We start from the raw sequence: 14229 nt of genomic DNA on the forward strand, positions 1-14229 counted from the left end.
CAACATTAACTAGCATAAATCGGCAGTCGACCAACCGGCTAACAGACAAACCAAGTACCGACACGAGGAGACTTCTTTGTTTACAAGCCCACTAGATTTTTTTTAATAGAGCAAGGCATTCTCATTTCCCACTAATGTGGGACTATTCATGAAAACTCTAGCGGTCACGTAAAAGATTTTCTAACAACTCTAGATTCCTTTTCGGCACTCACATAACATATTTTAGCAACATCTGGCATTTTGTAGACCTGTCGTTGTCTACCATGTGACACATCTCAAGGATCCACATGTCCACCAATAGGAATAGGAAGGACACACGTCCTATCACATATAGAGTACCAAACTTATCCACATGGAAACCCTCTTGCACATCGACCCACAACACGCTGGCAGCCAGCTGTCATTCCACTGACACTTTATTAGGTACAATCAGAACCACATAGGATCCAATGTTAGCAAATACACAGAGATAGCCATATTGACATGTCATCAGCCACCTATTTTTTTGTACCTATATGTACAATTCCATATGAGCTGACATCATCATGATGTCATGCTAATGTCATTATAGGGATTGGGGTCATTGACATCATCAATCTACTGGCCTAAATTTGATGGCCATCTGATCATTATTCCACAGCAATTTTGAACAGCTATGACAGTCATTTGACCATCAAATTTAATATAGTGTTTTCCTCTCCAGACCCCTCTTCAGATGTAGTTTTAATTTGGCAGCCCAACGTTGAGAGGCCATAACTTGATCATCCAAACTCCAAATCAGGTGCGATATTTTTTGATTTTGGGTAAAATTTCCTGAACTTTTTAGTGGTGCCACTCTTTTTTGGTTTTGGTCCACAGGTTTGTCAGACGTAGCATTTTTTGGTGATTGTACCTATCCAATCCTGCATTTTTCAACTTCAAATGTATCGTATGGGCTCATCTGGGCTCCTTTTCAAGTTCCATTTTTTTTTAAAGTGCATTTTTTTTGTCTACTTTTCATATATGTAGTCAGATTATAGGCTTGTGTGAACAAAAATACCACTTTTAGGAATAGGTCCTATTTTACATTGTATTGCATCATTATTGTTGTATTTTTTTGAGCTACATTGTAAAATTCTAGATTTATACTCTATACAAAGGTTGTAATCAGCAAAATCAAAAGCCCACTTTGTCTAGTTTGACAAGTGGCCTATTGTAAACACACTACATATAAAGTGCCAAAATCATTCATTTGGAGGGGGGGATTTTTTGATAGAGTGAAAGGGTGGGCAGGGTGTACTATGTATTGTGTCTCCTTGATCTTGTGCTCTTGTATTATGGGTTCATTTTCAAAGTTAACTCCACATAATTATGTTACTCGAAAAGAAAACATTAAGGAACCATTGATAGAAAAAGGTTTACTATGTTATGTAACTAGTGTAGCAAAGAAACCTCCAATTGATGCTGATGAAGCTTAGAAAAGAGACTGGGAATCCAAACAAGAGATGGCCCTAAGAACCTTGTTGAAAAATATCTCTGATCCTATCAAATTTCACACTAGGAAGCTTACCGATCCAACAGAGGTTTGGGCTAAACTTGAAGCTTTGTATGGGATAGTAGATGAAGACATGGCTTACACCATAGAGGACAAACTTCTCAAGTTGGATCCTAGGAATTTCAACACTATCAAAGACTATCTTACCCAAGTAGACATGTATAGGGCACAACTTAAGGATTGTGGTGAACCCATCAAGGATGGAAAGATGATCAAACACATCATGACTCATCTTCCACCTAAATATGCTCCTTTTGTTTCTAGTTATAATACTCACAAATTAACAATGGGTAGTGCCTATGTTAAACCTTCATTCAAGAAATTCTCAGAAATGTTGATCTTAGAATATGACAATCTAGCGGGTATGGGAATTCTCAAGTTTTCCAAGACCAAAGACTTGGTAGCAAATGAAGGTAATTCAAGTGGTAAAAGCTCCAACAAGAAGCAGAAGCAGTGGAAGGCTAAGCCACAAGATGGCACAAAAAAGTCCTCCTCAAAACAACAATATTCCTAAAATTAATCTTCTTCCACTCAACAATATTCTTCACAACAAGGAAATTCTTCTTCCAAAAATAATCAAAAGGGGAACAATTCCAACAAAAAGGAGAAGAAAACTTGTTCCTATTGTAAGAGGAATGGTCATGATGAACATGAGTGCAAGGATAAGCAAATTGATGAATTGGTAAGTATAATGAGGAAACACAAAATTAATGTACCAAATGCAAGGGATCTTCATCCACTTAAAAGGGTAAGGGACAAGATTTGGTAGCAAGTACAAACAATGCTGAGGAATGGGTTCTTGATTCAAGAGCAACACATCATATGGGTGCTTCAAGGGAGCAGTTTTCCTCTTTAAAACCTTACATCTATGTGGATAATGATACTCAAGTGGAAGTTGAAGGGAAAGGCAATATTGAGTTGGAAAATGGTGTCTCCAAGGATGTTCTTCATGTTCTTAACCTCAACACCAACCTTCTCTCCATCTATCAGATAACTCACTATGGATGTGGTAACAAAGTAGAGTTCCTCCCCAATACAGTTGTGGTGAAAAATTTACAAGATGATTCTACCATGGTGGTTGGATAGGATAATCATGAGACAAGACTTTATTCTTTCTCACATTTTGTGCCTAAGTCCACTTCCCTTGCCTTGTTAACTCATTCAAATACACAAAGCAAACTATGGCATGACAAATTTGGACATCTTAATTATCACTACCTTCAACAACTTAGTAGCAAGGATATGGTCATTGGTCTACCTCAAGTCAAGTATTCAAAGGGTCTATGTCCTAAATGTCAAGTAGGCAAGCATCTCGAAGAGAAATATGACAAGGGGAAATCTTGGAAGGCAACTACTATTCTAGAATTGGTTCATAGTGATGTAGCTGGCTCATTTCTAGTACCATCATGTGGTAAGGCCCGCTATGTTCTCACATTTATTGATAACTTTTCATAGTACACTTGGGTCTTTTTTCCTACTCATAAGAGTGAAGTATTTGATAACTTCATCACCTTCAAAGCTCAAGTTAGAAAAAATCAAGGAAATCCATCAAGATCCTATGAATAGGTAATGGCAAGGAATATGTCAACTCCAAGCTTATAGAATTTTGCACTCATGATGTTATTGAGCTTTAACATTCAGTAGTAGAACAATGTAGCTAAAAGAAAGAATAGAACCCTTAAGGAAATGACCACTTGTATGCTTCAGCATAAGTCTCTAGATCAAGTGTTTTGGGCAGAAGCCATGTCTTGTGTCAGCTATATCCAAAATAGAAATCTACATAAGGCCTTAGATGGACTAACACCTTTTGAGGCTTGGTGTGGCAACAAACCAAGTGTAAAGCACTTCAAAGTTTTTGGTTGTCTAGCATGGGCAAGGATACCTCCACAAAAGTGAAAAGCATTAGAACTATAAAGAAAACCATGTATATTTGTTGGATATCCTAACCATCTCAAGGCATACAAACTAATGGATCTAGAGACTCATGAAATTTTTAATGAGAGGAGTGTTCACTTTGAAGAAACTTGTCCAAGTTTGGCTTCTTCAACTCCTCCTTCTTCCTCTATCATGGATAGTGATCATAGTGATGATAGTGACTCGAAAGATGAGATTCCTTCAACTTTGACTTGTAGGACACCACCTTTGTAGGGTTTACAAATAGTTGAGGCCAGTCCTTCTTCTTCTTCCACTAAACCTCATTAGGCACAGAAAACCCTTGATGCAGCAAGTTCATTAGTGAGGAATCCTTCAAACACTTAGAGGACAAGGTCACAACACAAGTCATTTCTACATGCATATATAGCCATTGCTTCAAATCCACAATCATTTAAGGAAGCATCAAGGATTCTAGAATGGAACAAGGCTATGGAGGAAGAATATAACTCTTTGATGAAAAATGACACTTATGACTTAGTTCCCCTTCCTAAGGGGAGAAAATTGGTTCAATGTAAGTGGATCTATCAAACCAAATTTGTAGCAAATGGGAGTGTGGACAAGTATAAGGCTAGACTAGTTGCCAAAGGTTTCTCATAGGTTCTAGGTATTGAATATACAGAGAGTTTTGCACCAGTCACCAAGATGAACTCCATTCACCTGACAATTGCTATTGTTGCAGCTCATGGTTGGGTTGTACACCAGATGGATGTTAAGAGTGCCTTTTGAATGGTAATCTTCACAATAAAATTTATATGGAGCAACCACTGGGGTTCATACAAGATTCTACTATGTTTTGCATATCGAAGAAGTCTATTCATGGTCTTAAGCAGGCTCCTTGGGCTTGGTATGCTAAAATGGATTCCTTCCTACTCTCAGTAGGATTCACCAAGTGTCATTCTAATTTGAATGTCTACATTCTTTAAAAGGATGACTCACACTTGATTCTAGTGTTTTATATAGATGACTTGATCATTATAGGAAACACTTCATCCATCATTGCCAATGGCAAGACCTCTCTATAGGATAGATTTACTATGCCAAACTTGGGTTTGCTACATTACTTACTTGGTATTGAGATCACACAATCTTTAGCGGGGATCACACTTTCTCAACCCAAGTATGCTCTTGACTTGCTTTTAGGATTTCACGTGAGTGACTGCAAGCTTGCTCCTACTCCCTTTCTATCAAGTGTCAAGTTAGAGGATAAGTGTATGACTCCACTTGTTGATGCTACATTGTACATAGAGTTAGTTTGGAGCCTTATCTACTTGACACATACACGCCCTAATATAGCTTTTACAGTTGGCATGGTTTCACACTTCATGAAAGAACCACATGAGCTTCATTGGAAGGCTTCCAAGCACATTTTTCATTCATAAAGGGTACACATACACATAGGATACAGTATGCAGTAGGTACTGGACTTCAACTGGTTGGATACATAGACTCAGACTATGCAGGGGACTTAGATTCTTAGAAGTCCACTTTAGGTTACATATTTTGCCTTAGTTCTAGCCCTATTTGTTGGCAAAGTAAGAAGCAAAATAATGTCGCTCTTTCTTCCACAGAGGTTGAGTATTGAGGCGTTGTCAATGCAGCTATAGAGGCTCTTTGGTTATAGCACATCTATAAGGAATTTGGACTTGATCTACCTAAACCTATAGTCATTCATTGTGACAATCAAAGTGCTATTGAGATCTCTAAGCATCCAGTTTAGCATCAACAGACAAAGCACATAGAGGTTCATATGCACTACATTAGAGAACTGATACATGAGTAGATCATTGCATGATAGTATTGTCCTACAGTAGAGTAGGTCACCAATATCTTCACCAAACCCTTCACTGAGGTCAAGTATATTCATTTATGTGATCTCTTGGGGGTGCAAGATGTTGCAGGAAGGGGAGTCCCTTGACTTCTCTCTTCTTCTTCTTCTAGGAGGGATTTTTTCCTCATCTAAAGTCTTCTTCTCTCTTAACTTCTTTATTGTACTTATCTCACTTTTGGAGGAGGGTTTTTCCCATGAGGCTTTCCCTCTTTCTCCACTTTATGAGAGATTGCATTGCATCATTGAATGTAGAGCATTAATTTTGTACATGGGTACCTAACATGGCCTAGTTTTCGGTGCCCATCATGCATTCGTAAGCTTAAGTGCATTCCCCTAAGTTGCACTTAAGGTGGGTATTGGTTTAAATAGATATTTACTATTTACACTTAGCTTAAGTTTACTTAGGTTAGTGTATTATTTTATTATTTTTCATTATTTTATTCTTTATTTTTATGAGACACTTAGGAGTTTATGTACCTTTATGAGTTGTCATGTTGACAACACAAAAGTGTGCAACTCTAATTCAGCACATGGTGTCTACAACACTGGAGTTTGCATCATTCATTGAATTATCATGTAGAAAACATAGTTATTCACACTCCTAATTTAGCACATGTTGTCTACAACATAAATTTGCATGTTACACCATTGTAGATTTATCCTCTCATCATCACACTTACTTCAGTGCTTAATGGAGGATAACCCATATCTGGTGGACATGTGCCTGGTTGTATGACTTATCATTATGTTGATTCCTAGGCATTCTAGATGCATCTCAGAGGCCTTTATATACAGGCACTCCTAGTGTACTTGTACATTGAATTGAATACTATACAATCATTCTGATCATACTATGGTCTATTTTGTGCTTGTGTTTGAGTTCCTTGGTCTTGGGTGAATTTTTCCCTAAGGAAAATTCTTATAAAATTAATCTAGAAGAAACAAAAGAGCATCATGCGTGCAACTAATCTAGTATAATAATTTCCTAAATGCAAATTTGATTTGACTTTCTATTGTATCTTGATGAAAATGTGACACCAACTCAAAATGTGATAGGAGCTATCAATAATATGCATAATAATAACAATAGTTTCCTATATAAATTCCAAATCATAAATTAACAATATAAATTATTTCTACTAAATGAGTGGAAAAATATATCACTCAATAACAATGATAGTGCTAATCATATTGCAAGACTAAGGAAATAATAACCAAGCTAAACTATTAATTCAAAATGAAACATTATATTATGAAAACTCATACACACCAAACCAAATTGAATTAAAGAAGACACACCAAGACTAATTAAATTAAACTAATGCACTCCACACAACTGAAAATAAAATATCATTAGGAAATCTTGGAGTGGGCCCTACCTCCTCAATATATCTAGTGATAGAATAAATGTATCTTCTACATTTCTTTAATCATCAACAATACTATTTCATTCACCATAAATATTATAGGCTCGCCAAGAGAAAAGTAACGTAAATCTTCCCATAATATATATTTCCTATCTTCCCCTCTTGGAAATTCATTTGACAATTTATAAGAGAGTTTGTGCTCTCTATTTTCAGCCATTTCTATCTGGAACGTAGCTCACAATTATAACAATCTTGGAAATCATGCATAGTGTAATGGTAGAGAAGGGGGTGTGAGGTATGAAGTTCAAGGGCTCAAACTATTGACCCTCTTTTTTACTTTAATATGCATCATTGTTTACATTGAATAGACCTTGAGGTGAGTTTGTTACTAAAATTCATGGATGGTTGGGTGGTTAAGGTAATAAAATAGGATGGGGGAGATTGCATGTTGGAATCTCACCCCATCTTATTGTAACAAAAAAAAATGCTTCTCACCATAAATGAAAGATGAATTTGTTATAAAAATTATATAGAACTATGTTTTAATTGTGATCCCCTTGATTTTAGCCACAATCTCCTCCTTGATTTAAGCCAGAACTCCTCAATTTTAATCATAAATAAACAATATTGAATTTACTTATTCGTTCTCACATATTTGAGATTTCTCCTCTACATGAAATATTAATTCCTTTGGCACAATAAATACTAGTAAGTAAAATCGAATATTAATTATTCATATATTTTATCTAAAAACTAAAATAAATATTACTTACACACACATACACACATAAATAACTCTCATCACCAACCACCTCAATTTGCATCTATGTTAGCAAAAGCTATATTTTTCCAAGAGTATTTGTAACTCTGTTAGACTTCCCAATCCTATGTTTTAAAATAAATGTATAACTCTACAAAAATTCAACCCATTTCAACTACCTTTGGTTTAACTTTTATTGTGGTACCACTAGCATCACATTCTACTTGAAACACCTTGTTAAAATCTAAAAGTGCTAAAAAATATTGTTCTATAACTTTCTATTTCAACAAATTAAAACTCTTATATGCTCCTACAATCTACTTAAAAACTTTTTCATTCCCTCGCATTGTTTTAGTCAAAGGTCCACAAATACTGCTAAAACCTTTGATGCACTTTCTATAAAAACTAGCTTATCCATGAAAAAATATTACCTCCATAGAACTTTATGGAGTAGTTCATTCAAAGACAACCTTCACTTTCTCATGACCCATCTTTAGTCCTTCTATTGAAACTACAATCCCAAGTATGCCAACTCCTTCTTTACAAATCTACACTTCTTTAGATTTATAAACAAACTTTTCTTTACTCAACTTCTCAAATACCTTATGAATATGCATTATTTGCTCCTCCAATTTCTTATTAAAGATCAAAATATCATCTTAGTAAACAATAAAAACTTACCCAGAAATTCCTTTAGTACCTTATTCATGATCCACATGAAAGTTATTGGTGCATTGGTTAGCCCAAAAGGAATTACTAACCTCTCATACAATCCTTCCCTTGTCTTGAATGCATTCTTCCATTCATCTCCTTCTCTTATCTGAATATGATGGTACCCAATTTTCATATCTATCTTTGTGAAATACAAAACCCCACTTAAACAATCCATTACATCATCCATCCTTGGCAGTGAAAATATGTACTTAATTGTGATCTTGTCGATAGTTTGAGAATTTGTACACATCCTCCATTCTCTATTTTCCTTTGGTGTTAATATTTTTGGTACAACATATGGACTCATACTCTCTCAAATCAACCCTTGCTACAACAACACATGCACTTATCTATTTAACTCTTCACTTTTTGTTGGTGTCATTCTATGTACTTCCTTGTTTGGCATACTTTCTTCAAGAATCAAGTCCATGTGGTGATTGATTTTCTTCACTAGCAATAATCCACTAGGCACATTATCAGATACAATATTTGTAAACACTTCCAACAAATTTGCAACTTCTATAGGTACCTCTTCTACTTCTTCTTTACCATCTTTTGGAATTATAGAAAAACACATAAGTTCATGCCTCATACCCTCTAAGAACTTCTTTCCATCAACAAAACATATTCTAGCAACACTACAAACCTTTCCTTCTTTCTCCTTCAATGACTTTAGCTTATGTTTCACTCTATCTTTTGTCAAAGTGTAGGTATTCACATGACTATCTTGTACAACATGCATGTCAAACTTCTATGGCCTTCCCAACAACATATGACCTATGTCCATAGGTACGATATCATAGAGTACCTTAACCTAGTAGCTTCCAATCTTAAAATTCACTAGGCACTACTCATTGACCATGACCTTGTGGTCATCCTACACCCAAACAATATAGTATGGATGTGAGTGTTTTTGTCTCTCAATTTTTAACTTCATGGCCATCTTTTCTAACACTAAATTATCATTTCTTCCACAAACAATGATCACATCACAACACTTATCTTTAAATTTTCACCTTGTAAAAAATAAGATACACCTTTGATCATGTTCATTCTCATCACTCAATAGGACTCTTCTATTAACTAGGACTTTTCCTCTTTCAACATCTTCAAAATGTGATGATTTGGCATCTTCATCAACATGTACAACTCTAGCTTGACCTTTAGTTCTCCTATGTATCCTTCTTTGGCACTGAGGACACTCAAATGTCCTATGCCCTTCTTCTCCACAGTGCAAACAAGTTCCATGAAAACCTCCTCTACCAGATTCTTTCCCTCTTCCTCTTCCTCTTTGATCTCTATTATTATGATCATGGAAACAATTAGAATCATTTCCCCTCTAGTTTAGACTTTTATTGTTTGCATCATCCTTCTTCTTATGATCTTCATTTTAGCCACCATAAGACCATCCTCCAGATCTTCCACTATGACCTCTACCACTATTCTTATTATCAAACTTCTTGTTCAATTCTTCCTCGACTCTTATGGAAAACTGGCATGTCTCTTCAATACTGCTCATTTGAATTAGACTCAATTCCTCCTAAATGATTAGGCTCAACCCATTAAGATAACATACAACTTTTTCTTTATTATCTTTTGTATTACATATTCTAATGAGAAGTCAATAGTACTCTTCAATATACTCTTAAACATCCCTGCCTGATTTAACCCTTGCATTTTCTTCAGCAAATCAAGCTCACAATCCATGGGAATAAACTGTCACTTCAATTTAGCTATCATTTGATCCCATCTAGTAATTTTATCCTTTCCTCTTCTATTTCACTCCAATTGAATCTCTTGCCACTAGATCTTTGCACAACCCTTCAATTTGGCCTTGGCAAACTTGACCTATCAGGATCCTCAATATCTTCATACTTAAAGTATTCTTCTAATTCACTAATCTAATTGATCAATTCCTCTAGGTTAAGATTTGCTAAAAATGTGGGAATCTCAAACTTAGATCTTTTCCAATCTTGGAGATGGCCCTAAAAAGCCCCTCTTCTTTGGGGTTTAGAATTGCCTCTTCTTCAACATTTTCTTCTTCTTCTCCTTCATCCTCACTTTCATCTCTTGCAAAAAGATTTATTCTTCTATGCATTTGTTCTTTCAATGCTTGCATTTGTCTCTAGAGGGCTCTAAAACCATCAGGTGTACCTCATGTGGCTCTTCCACCATGCTCTCTTTGTGAAGACATTTTTGCACTTTTGTTGAAACCCTAGTACAAACTGCCTCACAATCGACAATCTATCTACATGCTTAGCTCAAATCATGGTCTTGGTACAAACTGCCTTACAGTTGGTGATTTGTTTACACACTTAGGAAATCTTGTTTTGATATCACTTGATGAAGGGTGCTCCCCTTAATACCACAAACACATAATGAAAATTAAAAAAATAGCAACAATTTGCAAGAACAAAATATGAGATTCTTATTATCACTACAAATGCAGAATTACGCAAAAATTTAAAATATAGTATGCAAAGCCACATGGGTGTCTTCCTTACAATAATTTGCAAGACAGAGTTGCAGACCATCACCCAGAGCTATATTAGACAATCTACATGCCGTCCTTTTATAGGTAACTTTACACCACCTAGAAAGTTTCTAGACATGAAACCCTAACTCTTGAGACTAACCAACCCCAAAATTACATATAGAGTCTACTCAAATCAATTATAACATTTATTTTTAAAAAATTGGTTGGCCCAACTTTAAAATAACATAGCTCGTGAATTTTTGATTCGATTGGCTATTATAACCCCATTTTGAAATCCTCAACTTTTGATCTACAGGGCTTGAATTGTGTAAGCCCAAGTCTCTCCCATTTTTCTAAGCCCATTCAGAGCCTCTAAGGCCTTCAAAACTAAGCCTGAAGTTTTAATACCAAAATTGCACACCAAAAATTTGAAATAACTTCGCAAATAATTATGATATGATAGTGAGCCTCAATTGACAGGATGATATACACAAAATGAACATCCACCTCTAAAACTAGGACATTTGGAGCTTGTAAAATTGACTTACTAAGTAGTAACTCTGTACTAAGACAACCCTTATTCAAGAAACATAAAGGAAATATTTTTGGGTGATGCAAGATTTATCTTACACCCAAGATGCTCCTACATCATTTTCTTTGTTCTATCTCATTATGTGGATATTCTTGAATATCTTTAGCTATTAGTTTTAGGACCTTCCAAAAACTTTCCTTATAGAGGGTTTTAGGTCCCTTTAAAAGTATTTTTCACTTGTTCATGTGTGGATATTCCATATATATATATATATATATATATATATATATATATATATATATATATATATATATATATATATATATATATATATATATATATATATATATATATATATATATATATATATATATATAGTTTGTAGGTATATATTTATATGTACACACACACATCTTTGGCACCAGCCTCAGGCCAATTTTCATCCTTCTATTATCATTCTAAAGTGATTCTAATTTCCTCAAAGCATGTACATGTTGCAATCTAGTCCAATCACACAAGCTCGTGTAGCTTCACCACCACCCTTCACCCCACAATCTATTGTCATGTCATAAATCTCCTTCCCAAGACAAAAGAAAATATTTTAAAATGCTTAGATGCTCAAATTTGATAAGATTTTAAAAAAATACAAATGAACACATCTATATACCAAGATATGTCAACAATTTGTACAAATATAATTTTATTTGTATCATAACAACCAATAGAATAACACATACCCTAGAACAACATATGCTCTGCAACTCTACCAGTACCACCTATTGTCGTTCCTTTTCAAAATTTGAATTCACTCATGGTAGGCCCTAAGCCTCCAAACCCTCCACCATGGCCAGATCTACAAATGGTGTTAACCCTACATAGAGATGTGGAAGTCATGACAGACTAGTGTGGGACTGTAGAGGTGGAGAGGAAGACTTTATTTGGCCCTACACCCTTGGGAAATGTAGAACATGTTGGTGTCCTAGTGAAAGGTGGAAAAATACTGACTAATGGGACCCTTGGAGGCTGGAAGAATGCACTTGTGGGTTCCCAAGTGGCTGGAGATTCAATGGAGATTCCCAAGATTTCTCATGGTGCAAATGGGCCTATGATCTCCCTCTCGGATACTTTGGTGGATAGTATTACCTCTGGCCTCAAACTATGTATTGTGGGTAGATTTGTTTCCTTCAGACCCATGATAGAAATGGTCCACAAGTGGGTTAGTCAAAAATGGAAGATTAAGGGTAGTATTAGTATCTCTACAATGCCAGTGGCCTTTTCTCTTTTAAATTCATGGTGGAGGAGGATATAAATCTAATACTCTTGAGAATATGGTATTACAGCAAGCACTATCTTGCCTTAACAAGGTGGCACTCGAGCTTTGATGCTAGTGTAGAGCTCAACAAGCTAGCTCCTATATGGTAAGATTACCTGGTTTACCTATGGAATTCTGGGATGAGAAGATTTTAAGGTGGATAGCGAATTCCTTTGGTCACTTTGTTACTGCAAATATGGTGACAATACAAAAATCTAGACTGGTGTATGCCAGGTTCTATGTGAATGTGGCACTAAATCAGGCTCTCCTGACTATGGTCACTCTAGAAACTAAATGGGGAGAGAGATATCAACCCATAGAATATGAGAACGCAAGACTTTTTTGTCAGAAGTGTGGAAAATTTGGGCATGTTATAGTTGATTGTAAAGCCCAACTATAGAAGGAGAAACAAAAAGAAGGATCCCTAGGAATTTTAAAAGAAGCAGTTAGGGAACCATCATAAGCTCCAAGACAGGAGGAGGTGGTTTTTGTCAACCAAACCTAGAAGCTAACATGATATAGGATACCCCTGTCAAAGGGTCTGGGGGAAAAGTGAACCCAAAGTGGGGGAAGCTTTAGATGAAAAGAAGAAAATGGAAGAGTATCCATATAGAAGAGAAATAGAGGAATGAATAAGGTCACCCTTGGGGGGACTTAAGGAAGGAGAAATGATGGAGGAAGGTTAAATAGTGGCACAACACTCCCTTCCTAGTACTCTAGCAAGTTTGAGAGGTAAGGGCTTATAGGAACATATGGTTGTAGAATGTGCTTCCCAGGAAAGGTTATACACCCCTTTGAAAATGAGGAAGGCCTCTCTAGTGAAGATAGTAGCAAAAGTGATGGCAAGTTTGGATAAAGCCAAAAAGAAACTAAGCCCCACCTCCCCACAAATGGGTGATAATGAGGAATGGGAAGTCCAAAAAGGGAAGAAAAGGAGGGGGGAACTAAATGTAGGACCATGTGGTACAACTAGAAGACCAACTAGCAGAGCGACCAGGACAAAACAAGTAGCAAGAGATGTGGCCAGTGGTAAACAACTTACATTGGAGACTATAACATGAGGTAAGAAATGAAATTCTTCTCTTGGAACTTAAGGGGGCTAAATAACCCCTAGAAACAATATGCTTTAGAACAGTGTATATTCCAAGAAAAGGTTGATCGTGTGTTAATCCAAGAAACAAAAATGTCTAGTGCTAATACTAATAGATTGGTGAGTCATGTTTGGCCTGGGATTGCCTTCATGCATATGGACTCTAATGGAGCCTCAGGGGGTATTGCCACCATGTGTAACCCGTGTTCCATGATGAGGGTTGAGATGTGGAGGGATAATTTTTTTGTAATAACGGAACTAGTAATCAAAGATGGAGGCTTATCAATATCTATGCTTCTAATAACAAGATAGGGAGAAAAGAAACTTATGGAAAGTTGGAAAGGATAATTGAAACTATGAGGGATAAATAGTTAATGTGTATGGGTGATTGTAATACCCCTCTCTATCATTTGGAAAAGTTAGGTGGAAATAGAGGCTACCTAGAAAACTTGCAAGACCTTCATGATTTTATGAGAAAAATGGATTTAATTGATGTTGACCTAAGAGAAAATTCATTCATGTGGACTAATAATAGAAAAGGAGGTGATCTTATTCAAGTAAGACTAGATAGACTGATGGTAATGGGGAATTGGAATTGGTTAAGTAATTCCCTCTTAGAGAACTTCACAAGAACTGCTTCAAACCTTTCCCCTTTAACCTTTCATTGGGAGGATGGTATAA

Source organism: Cupressus sempervirens, chromosome 9 (genome assembly GCF_028749045.1).
Source record: "Cupressus sempervirens isolate cs-2001-9-10 chromosome 9, ASM2874904v1, whole genome shotgun sequence".
NCBI lineage: Eukaryota > Viridiplantae > Streptophyta > Pinopsida > Cupressales > Cupressaceae > Cupressus > Cupressus sempervirens.